This window comes from Melanerpes formicivorus, unplaced genomic scaffold (assembly GCF_026170545.1).
Source record: "Melanerpes formicivorus ecotype bairdi unplaced genomic scaffold, bMelFor1.0.p_v2 SCAF_42, whole genome shotgun sequence".
Taxonomy (NCBI): domain Eukaryota; kingdom Metazoa; phylum Chordata; class Aves; order Piciformes; family Picidae; genus Melanerpes; species Melanerpes formicivorus.
In genome coordinates, this window is record NW_027142394.1 from 5,329,215 (window position 1) to 5,340,000 (window position 10,786).

The window sequence follows — 10,786 nt, forward strand, 5'->3', positions numbered from 1 at the left end:
ATCACCTGATACTAGAGAGAAGAGACTAATCTCTACCTCACTCCAACCTCCCTTCAGGGAGCTGCAGCAAGCAACGAGATCTCCCCCCATTCTTTCTCAATAACACTGGTTTCTCAGTCTGTCCCATTTCCCCCCCTTTTCCCCTCAAAACCCAGAGCACCTGGGCTCTGTTGGAGTCTCCTCCTACCCCAGGTGTGGCCACTTGGCCCTCCCCACCCACTCCCCTTTTTAATCTCCCCCAGGAAAGGCAGAAGCCCCAAGCTGAGCCCATCTGGGCTGAGGATCCTCCTCTCATTGCTGGTGAGTGCCCCTGGTGCACACTGGGTGATGGTGGTGGTGACAACAAAGGCCGGGGGGCCTGGTGGCCCCCCGGTTAGCTAGGAAAACTTGATGACCATTCCAATATCATCCACGGGTGTTGGCTGGGTCTCCTTACTGGGACTGAGCTAATTCATGTTAGCTTCTGTAAGAAAATTATCACATGGGTAACAAACCAGAGGAAAGCAGAGCGGGTCAAAGTATCTAGTTCTGGTTCAGAGCAGTTTAAAGTCTGCTTTTCATTTTAATGGACCAGTGGAGAGGCCAAAGAGAAACGCATTAAAATGAATGCATTAGTGTGATGGGTTGAAGTTTCCCCCCCCACATTAACTTTGCCAGACAAACTTACTTAGAAGCAAATGAAGCTGTATTTACAAGCAAAAATCTACACTCTACAATGGAATGCAATGAATATGTACAAAATATACAGATTTACACAACTTACAGATATTAACAATTAATAAACAGCACAAGGACCCAGGCTTCCAGCACTAGAACAAGAGGACACAGTCTCAAGCTGCACCAGGCTGGAGGTGAGGAGAAAGCTCTTCACTAAGAGAGTTGTTAGCCATTGGAATGTGCTGCCCAGGGAGGTGGTGGAGTCACCATCCCTGGAGGTGTTAAAGAGGGGATTGGACGTGGCACTTGGTGCCATGGTTTAGTCATGAGGTCTGTGGTGACAGGTTGGACTTGGTGATCTTTGAGGTCTCTTCCAGCTTTAGTGATTCTGTGAAGGATCCCCCTAGCCAAGGAACGGGGGAAGATACTAGAGTCTTCACCAAGAGGTCTGTGTATGCTGTTGAGGACAGAGATAGTAAAAGCCCATAAACAAGGAATGCTAAAAAACCTTCCTTGAAACAGAATTGTTTATTGAGCTGTTTAAAATTGACTGCTGAGACAAAGTCAGGAAAGTGGAAGGTTTTTTTCATTATAATTACGGATTTGCTTAAGGGAAAGCTTCTGTTTTTCCTCTCTGCTTTCCTCTGAACAGTGGGTGTGGTCTGTCAGCTCCTTATAGCTTTCTCTCCCAAATTCACCCTCTTGCAGGGGTCCTGAACAGCAGGAGGCATTCTGAAAATTGTTTTTCATCTTTCCAATAGTTTTAAAGTTTGTTAGAGGCCAATGGAGTTGTTTTATGGCTTGCAGAGTAAGGGGAATGGGCTATATTATCAGTGCTCCGTGGTCTTTCCTAAATGAAACACCTCGGGTTGCAGAGGTCAGGAATCAGTGCCCCTTGTGACCCTCATGAGTCTCATGTTCCCCTTGCCAATGCAAGGGTCATCAGTAGAAGGTCTTTTTGCATTGGTTGGAAATGAAAGTGAGACCCCTTTTCTGAAGGGAGCCTTTCCAGGATTAACTAATCTAATAAGCTGATTCTATGTTTTGTCAAACTTTCAAGCATGTCATGATCTCCTGATGCTCTGAGACATGAGTTTCAAGATGAAATAATAGGCTTTTGTCCTGATCAGGTCTTATAGTGGATGGTACGTGAGCAGCAGGCAGGCATGACATGTCTTGTTGCAGATCTGAGAGAGTTCAGAAACCCCCAGAACTGAGCCTGTGTTACCACAGCCCCAGAACTAAAACATGCCACATGTTACTTCTGATGCTGCAGGGCAGAGCGGGGAAGGAAGAGGCAATGAGCCAGGAGAGAGTGTGTGGGCACCAGCCTCTCACCACCCAACTCTGTTGCTGCCTTGGGAGCTGGAAGGGAGAAATTTCTGAGTCTATGTGTTGTCCCAGACATACAACACCAAGAAAATACTAACTTGAAAGAAGTCGCTGACAGCTCCTACCTACATCTCTCATTTGTCCCACAAGACTGTTAACAAGCACGCTGTCCTGGACTCTTTAAGCCCCTTTGGGTAGGATGAGACTCAGTAGATATCTGGTGCTTAATGCTAGCCATCATTTGCAGGAGTGTGGTGATGCATTACCTCCCAGTACCTCATGCTTTCTGATACTTTGGTTTCTGAGAGCCAGGAATCACAGCCCTTCCACTGATGACAAATTCCAATTACATTTAGTGTGGCTTCACTCTGTTATAGCTGGCTGAGTACTGCAAATCATAAATAGGATGACAATGTTCTTTATTTCCTAATGATGTCTCAATTCAGATGAATCCACTCTAGATACTGTCAAATTTTGCACAGATTACTACTTAATAACCTGATGCTTGGGCATTGGATGTTGGAACAAAATGATTACTTTTGCTGAGGCCCTGACTGTTGCAGAGCCTAGAGCAGACGCAATTTTAGCCCAGTTTGTGCTGAGGTATTGAATTTAAGTACTTGGCATTGGAATGCTAGCTTTGAGCACACTTCAGTGTTACAATCAAGGCTAACTAAAGGTAATTGATTAATATAGGCCATTTATACATGCCTGTGTAAGGAAAAACACCCACAACTTTGGGATCCAATAATTTTAAGTGCCTAGAGGAGTTTAAAATTGCAATAAATGAATCATATTATATGTCAGCATTTTGAAAGGAGTGATCTTCTAAAGACACAGTAAAAAGGCTTGATATAGTAATTTGAAATCACTAATCCTTTGAGCTGGAAAGTGGTGCCTTTGCCAAGATGCACTGATTTTTTTTATCTTCTCTTTTTTTTTCCCCCTCTTCCAGATAACAGTAAAGGTCTGCCTTGATTTTTCTCCCAGCACAGTGTCCTAGAATTCATTTCCCCCCCACCCTGAAGTCTCAATAGATTTTTTCCAAGCCCACATGAAGGTTATGATGTTCTTACTCGTGATAACCGATTCACAGCTTGCTACTTCCAAGGTCTACTCTGAATCCACATCCTGTAGGTGTGTGTGGAAGAGAGCTATTAAGTATGAATTAGGAGTTTCCACAGTAACTGGGACTTTACAGTGAATGTGCCAATGCAGGTTATTGAAATCCATCAGCTTGGAACACTCTACCATTCCAACTGTAGTAAAGAATACTAACAATACATAGCAAGACACAACAGCATGCAAATTGCTGTTCAGTACTTCAAAGGCCGTGAGATGTGAGGCACTGTGCCAAAGATCAAGGAAGAGTGGGTTTTCTGTGTGTGAATTATTGCGCCATAATTCATGCTCTGGTCTACAGTGCAGAACTTGTAAGACTATTAGGTAAATGAGCTTTTAAATATTGCTAAATCTAATGCTAGGTTGATACTGTAGCATGGTAGATGGGGAGTTCCTCCTTCCTTTAAATTTATAGCAGAAGATAAAGGAGAAACCAGCTTTACCAGCAGCAGAGCTTTTGCATCTAGACTTGCATGGTTTAAGAGGAGATGAGTTCAGGGTGAAACATTCAGGCTGGAGGACAGAAACTTTGGAAGGTGAATCTAAATGCAGTGATTTGACATTGTTAACATACAAATCCTATAGGCTTTCAGTATTATTTGTAAGCAAAAACCTTTGACAGTGGGCAGCTGTTACAGAAGTTTGGTACTTTAGTCAAATGCACTGAATGGTATTTTGCCTAGCTTTAAAGGGGCCTTTTCGTCTTAGGTTCAAAACTTCTGAAGCTCTCTTGATGCCTGAGTTTTGTGGATTTTATGAACAGAAACAAGCAAGTGCCACCACTGCAGTCACATCTTTTTACTCTGAAGCAAATTCAGACTTCCAGCTGGAAGAATGTCAGGTGTTCCACCTAAGCAAATGAAAACTCCACTTAGTTCATGTTAAATCTGTCTAGACTGCATATTTTGTCTCTATTTGGATGACTAAAGCCTAGATCCTTAAAGGTGTCTGAGTCTATTTTTTTTTCTACAGGTATCTAATTTCTTATCAAATTAGGCACTGTTTTTTTAGAGCTTATGGTGTTCATCATCTAAGGTCTAAGAGTTCTGAACCAGGAGAGACTTGAAGCTGTGCCTTCGTGTTTTGTGTCTGTGTAACAGATCTGGTCTCTCACTGCTGCCTTTCTATTGTGGAGAGCATTTTGAACGCATGATAAATCAGAACTTCCTTTGCAAGTGTGATGCTTAAAGAGATCATTTTCAGCTGAGAAGATCCTTGTCCTCTAGTTGATCATGCCCCTAGGATTTTGTCCATATTTCTTTGTGTCAGCTTTGTTTCATTAAAGCATCCTGCAAGGGGTCTCTCTCTTTTTCCCTCTCCAATGCAACTGGCAACAAATTGACCATGGTTTGAAAGGCAATATGCAGGTTGGTATTTCTCAGGTCTCATATGCCCCTGCTAACTGAATGGCATGGACTGGACTTTGGCATGTTCACAGAAGGGAATTCTGATTGAATGTAAAAGAACTCTACTTGGTTGAATGTAAGTTTTAACAGGTGGAGAATAAATGGATGTGTGAAGCAATATTTTAACTGTATCATTCACCTTCCAATTATCTTCCTTCAGAGTGGCAGAAACATTCCTCTTCCCCTCTTTTTCATAGGATTTGTTTGCCAGAAAAAACAGAATTTGACACTTTACCAATGTAACTGAAGGAGAAAATGGCAAAATTAAAACAAGGCTAGGCTCACTTGGAGGCTACACTGATATTCGAGGGCAAAGAAAAAAGTTATTCAACAGGAGCTTGAAGTACATAAAACAATAAGCCTGAGGTCCCTAACAAAGGGACCAGACTGAAGAGTAAAGCTTAATAAATGTTATTAAATTGGACCACATTTTGCTACTGGGCACTCTGAAATGTTCAGAAACTTTCTACCATCCCCTTTTACAAACTTTGATTGTAGGAACTGAAGCAGCTTTATTATTTCAGTAACTGGAACATGAATATAGTCAAGAAGGGTAGTCCACTAATTAAAGAATCTTTTGGGAAACCAGGAGACTTTACATTTAGAGCTCATGGTCCAAGTGTTGATCAGAAGAAAGTAGAAATGAAAATGTAGGAGTGATTTGGATCACTAAATCATAGTTTTCTTCTGAAAATTGCTGCCTATAAAAACAGTTCTCCACAATCCTGAGAGAAGAGCTGTGTTTTCTTAACTCAATGGGGCACTTCCTCCTGCTGTACTTGCTATTACTCATAAAAAGGATCCAAAGTGGCATACCTACATCTTAATTGGTGAAAAAATTATATGAAGGCATTTCAAATTATATCTCTTCCTTACCATTAAGGTAGGTGAACAAGCAAAACAGCCACTGTAACATTACTAAGTATCTTTCAGAAATACCAAGAGATAAGTGATGGTCGAGAGGAGCAGAGGAGAAAGAAATATAGTGCCTGTCTTTAAACAGAGGGAGAAAAGAGACTTGAAAAATTAAGTCCAGCTGGCCTCATATCAATACTGGGGGAGATACTGAAACAATTTACCAAGCAGTCAATTTATAAGTACTTAGGAATGATAAGAAAAAGCCAATATGGATTTATCAGGGAAAAAAAGAATGTCAAGTCCGCCTAATTACTTGCTTTGAGAAGGTAACTGTCCTTGTGAGAAAAGGGATGCGGTAGATACAGTACAGCTTAGCCTTGTGTTTTGACCCATCCTCATACAACTTTCTCACAAGCAAATTAAGGAAAAATTGCTTACTTAAAGAACTACCAAGTGGCTGTGTTTGGGAACAGGTTTGAGCAGTGCACTGTTAAAATGGGTAGTTGGTAAATCCATTCTGGTCGCTGTTTCGCATGACTGCATAGAGTGTCGTTACAAAACGTTGCCTGCCCTGAGAGTGAGCAGGGAAGTTGTAAGCATTTGGTAAGGCATAACTGAATTTAAATATGATTGTAAAAAAAAAAAATTGGAAGAATGGTCTGAAACCACTGAAATGAGATTCAATAAAGATTAGTGTGAAGCCCTGTTTCCAGGGAGGGACAATCACACAGACAGATACAGAGCAGGGAGTAACTGGCCAGACAGCAGTGCTGCAGAGAAGGAGTTGAGGGTGATAATGGAGTACAGACCAAGTATGACTCAAGAACATAATGTCTTTTTTGGAACAGCAACATTATTCCGTGGTGAATGAAAAGAGATGCTGCTGTGTGTCAGGCAGAGGTAGGAATTCCATCCTGCTTGGTACTCTGAGCTCACAGCCAGGGAACTCAACCCAACTTTGGGCACTGTTTTTTCAGGGAGATGTAGACAAATTGGCCAGGGTCCAGAAGAGAGCAACAGGAATGATAAGCGGTTTAGAAAGCATGACCTATGAGGAAAGATTGAAGGAACTGGGTTTGTTTAGTCTACAACAGAAGAGCCTGAGAGGGACATGATAACAGTCTTCAAGTATGTAGAAGGTTGTTGTAAAGAAGACAGTGATCAATTACACTCCAAGTCCACTGACAGAGTACAGAAGAAAAAATAAAAAATTACTGCTTTAATTTGAAATAAAGTAGTTTTGGGTTAAAAAAACCCCAAACCAAACAAAACCCCAACATGAAATCCAAATCCTTCAGTCACTAAACACCTGAACACGGTACCTTGGAAATTTCAAGACTTTTTAGAGTTGATGAATAAAATAAATATGGGCCAGAGAAAACTCAGGGCTTTTCAAAGTGCAGTGGTGAACTGGGTAAAGTACTAGGGTTCCTGCTGTTTCCTGTATTCTCTGATTTCTCTGAAATAACCTGCTCTGCAAAAAGGGTTACCTGACCCTCAGCTCCAGCACAGTCAAACTTAATGAGTCTCCTAATTTATGCCAGGGTCATTTACTTAATTTGCAAGTCTGAATTTGTCTTCTGGTTTTGTTTCTGAAAAGAAAAAGGGGGTGCAGTGCTTGAAGAGAATTGCAAGTATTTTTTTCATGGAATCATAGAATCAACAAGGTTAGAAAAGACCTCAAAGATCATCAAGTCCAGCCTGTCACCCAAGACCTCATGACTACTAAACCATGGCACTAAGTGCCACGTCAATCCCCTCTTGAACACCTCCAGGGATGGTGACTCCACCACCTCCCTGGGCTGCCCATTCCAATGGCTAACAACTCTCTCAGCAAAGAACTACTTATGGTGGTTTAAAGAAAAAATACTGTGTAGCAAGCCATTAGTGCCATTGTCATCTGAAATTTTTACAAATGTAAGTAAGACCTTTTAAAGTCTTAAGTTTATCTCTTAAAACACAAAGGACATCAATGATTTAGGATGTATGTATTTCCCAGAAAGCATTAGCTTATTTTTCTGTTTCTGAGGTACTTGTAACCAAGCAATTGTCACTGTAGAATAGTAAAGATGGGGAAATCATTATTACTAGAACACAGGAAGTTCCACCTCAACATGAGGAAAACCTTCTTTACTGTCAGGGTGCTGAAGCAATGGAATAGGCTGCCCAGTGAGATTGTGGAGTCTCCTTATCTAGAGACTTCCAAGACTTATCTGGATGTGTTCCTGTGTGACCTACCCTGGGTGATCCTGCTTTGGCAAGGGGATTGGACTCAATGGTCTCCAGAGGTCCCTTCCAACCCTTACTGTTCTATGATATTCCTAGTATTTTACAAGGAATATACCAGTGAACATGAGCCAAACCTAGACTCTATATTGCAGAGACTGATAGGCAGATACTTCCTTCTGCTGAACCTGCTTGGATGGTGCCAAGTTCCAGCAAAAAAGATAGCAGGTGAGAAAAGTTAATGGCTATGTTTAAGCTGGTAAATACATCATAGCCAGGGACTATTCTCTTGTGTCTTGCATGTAGTGCTGTCTCTCCTCTGAGAATATAGTTTTCCAGTGTAGCTAAGATATAACTATGACTTTAAGTGTATTCTTTTCAGGTGTTCAGTGAGGTGAGGGTTATGTTTCTGTTCATCACAACCAGGGTTTCCCAGTGTAAAAAGTGTGAGCTTGTGTTGTGTGCTCTGGTGCAAAGCTGCATGAAGATCTTTGAATGCACAGATCTTGGGCAGACAGGGTCCCTGTTGTCCTCTAGTACTGTCTCTTGTAGTCTCACCCACACTGCTTGCTGGGAGTGCTTCCTGCCACATGTGCTCTCCCATCAGTCACACCTGGGCATTATTACTGCAAACTGGTAGCTGGAACAGGCCAAAACTGTGCCAGAAGAGGTACTAATAAATAATCAAAATGAATAATCCTAGTCCAGTAATGAAGCTCACTCCCTGACCCTGATTTATTTAGCAGTATAGATAGAGTCTGTGTTTTGGACATGTTGTACAAAGCATTATCTCTTTCAGTCTTGCTGTCATGTACTAAGGCAATGTGTAACTTATCAGACATGTTTTTTCACCCATCAGACTTTTTCTTTCTTATTTTTAATGACAATAATAACAATAGATGTAGCTCATGTTTTGCATCTTATAGCTGTTCTTCAACTCAAGCAGATGCCTGTGCTAGGAAATACAGACCAAAGGGTGGCAGAGTTCATGGACAGCAACTCCAGCTTTGAGCTGCAGACCTCTCTAGACATGTTTATTATCATTTTGTACTGATTCAGCTACAGGTTTAACAGCAAAGTAACAAGCTGTCTTGTTTAAAGGAAGACGTAACTCATTTTATGAGCAAGAACCACAAACAGCTGCTTCCATATGTTGCTACTATCAGGACAAATTCTTTGTTAAATGGCATCTTTAAGATTAAACTGTGTGCTGAAAATAAACACAACACAAGCGTGAGATGATTGAGGAGAACAGTGACCCACTCCAGGAGAAAATACACTTTGCTTCAGCTGGTGATGAATCTGCATGACCCAGACAGAGTGTTCTAACGGTGACTATCGCTGCATTCTGCGCTAGTTTGACATACAATATAAATGTCTGTGATAAGGACTAATAGGCACATTGGGCCATCTGTGGTGGTTTGAAACCTGTTTGTCCAACTTTACTTTGGGATCTTCTAACCCTTTTTCCCTGTGTTTCTTTTCCCCCCCTCCCAGTGATTTTCTTTTTTTTTTTTTTTAATGCAGTTTGAACTTCTGCCTCCTGTAGTTTCTCTGTTAGAAACTGCTTTAAGTGCAACCCTCTGTTAGCCAGATTGAAGCACGGTGTTGTGAAGGTGTCACCGTGCTCTTTGAAGTTAAAGGGAGGCGCATCTGCCCTGAATGAGAACAGGATCCAATCACCTAAGCAAATGGCTGATAGTCTCAAGCTAACTATGGGACTAAGACTTAGCTAAAATGAAGAAGTAAGCCAAGAATCTAAGCATGTTTTGAGTCCTTTTGTAAAGGAAATGAACTGGCTCTGGCTTCAGTTTCAAAGATGAAGAATTTCCCCTTCACAACAGCTAGTGAGTCTCCTACCACCATTCTGAAGTTGCCTGATTTACTCAGTCTTAGGAATCATGCTCTCTAAAAAAACCCAGTGAGAAAAGTGACATTTACAAGCTCAGTAAGGACTGTCTAGATCTCACAGTCTGCTCCCAATAGCCTCTGATCACCTGCTCCTTGCTATACTTTTGTTGGGTTGTTTTTTTTTTTTGAGTTCCTATGCCATGCTTGAAAGGGTTTGGTAAGGAATCATATGTATGGCATACAAGCTGCTGTCACTTACAGATCTTCAAATTCCTTTTATATGCACATCTTTCACACAAGGAAAATCTTGCTTCAAAAGAGCTGAATTGGAGGTGTGGAGAGTCTAGTCTGTAATTATGGATGCTTGTCCAAAAACGTACATCTGTCAGTTCAATAAATTCCAGAGCTGTTTTCTATACTTTTATTCAAAAGATAATTAAACTTGCTTTTGCATTATAGGTTTACAACATTGTCATGATGTAAAGAACTTCTTATTCTTTTTACTTTGGCAGGTATATATTTACTTTTCATCATGGATGGATGGAAAATCTTGAAAAGATGAGCCACCTACTGACAGCGCAGAGAGCCCGAAGCAACAGCTCTCATGGGCTTGGGTTCCCATTTCAGCATCATGCTGATTCCTACTGCAGCACCCATTTATTTTCAGGTCCCTCCCAACCCTGCATTTCTACAGAGCCAGGATTTCAGGAGTGCCTGAAATCACTGGATGTGGCTGGGTGGTAGGAAGCCCCTCCCTGGGGGAGTTAAAGGCACTGCTCTGCAGTCATTTAGCCTTAGCCACAGCATTCAGTCATTCTTGAGATGATCACAAACAGCGTATTTGTTACTGTGGGTTATATGATCTAACATCTTCTGGTTTGCCAGATTTTTTGTTCTTAATCGTGTCAGCCTTTCTGTCTGTGTCATATCTGTGCCATCAAACGCCTGTCGTTTCCACTCCTCCTATCTGAATTGAGAACATGCATCTCAGGCTTGTATGTATCCAAGCAAAGGAGAAGCCAAATGTTTGTAACCACTGCTTTCTGTGTCTCCTGCAGAAGATTTATCTTGATGTACAGTTTTGTGCTGGTTTAAACTGGGAAGTGACATTAAAAAAAATTAAATAATAAACCAATCCACTCTGGGGGATGTTATTGAAAGAACTTAAATGCATGTTATGATTAACTTGCCAAAGCTACTAGAAGTAAACACATCCTTAATGTAGACTACAGCGTCTTCACATAAAACTCTTTCCCACATCCCTCTCCCTCCCCTTCACCTCCCAAGTTTCATCCTAGCCTCAGGCAGTAAAATCCGTGGGGTGGGGGTTTCCT

At 41.4% G+C, this 10,786-nt stretch overlaps 1 long non-coding RNA gene across 1 annotated transcript; it reads left to right on the top strand.

The window, feature by feature from the left end:
• The first annotated feature begins 266 nt into the window (after nucleotides 1-266).
• Nucleotides 267-10,555, top strand: LOC137451323 (uncharacterized). The gene is made up of 3 exons (XR_010989786.1): nucleotides 267-300; nucleotides 7,757-7,829; nucleotides 9,965-10,555. It is a non-coding gene; the product is annotated as an uncharacterized lncRNA (long non-coding RNA).
• The last annotated feature ends 231 nt before the right edge of the window (nucleotides 10,556-10,786 follow it).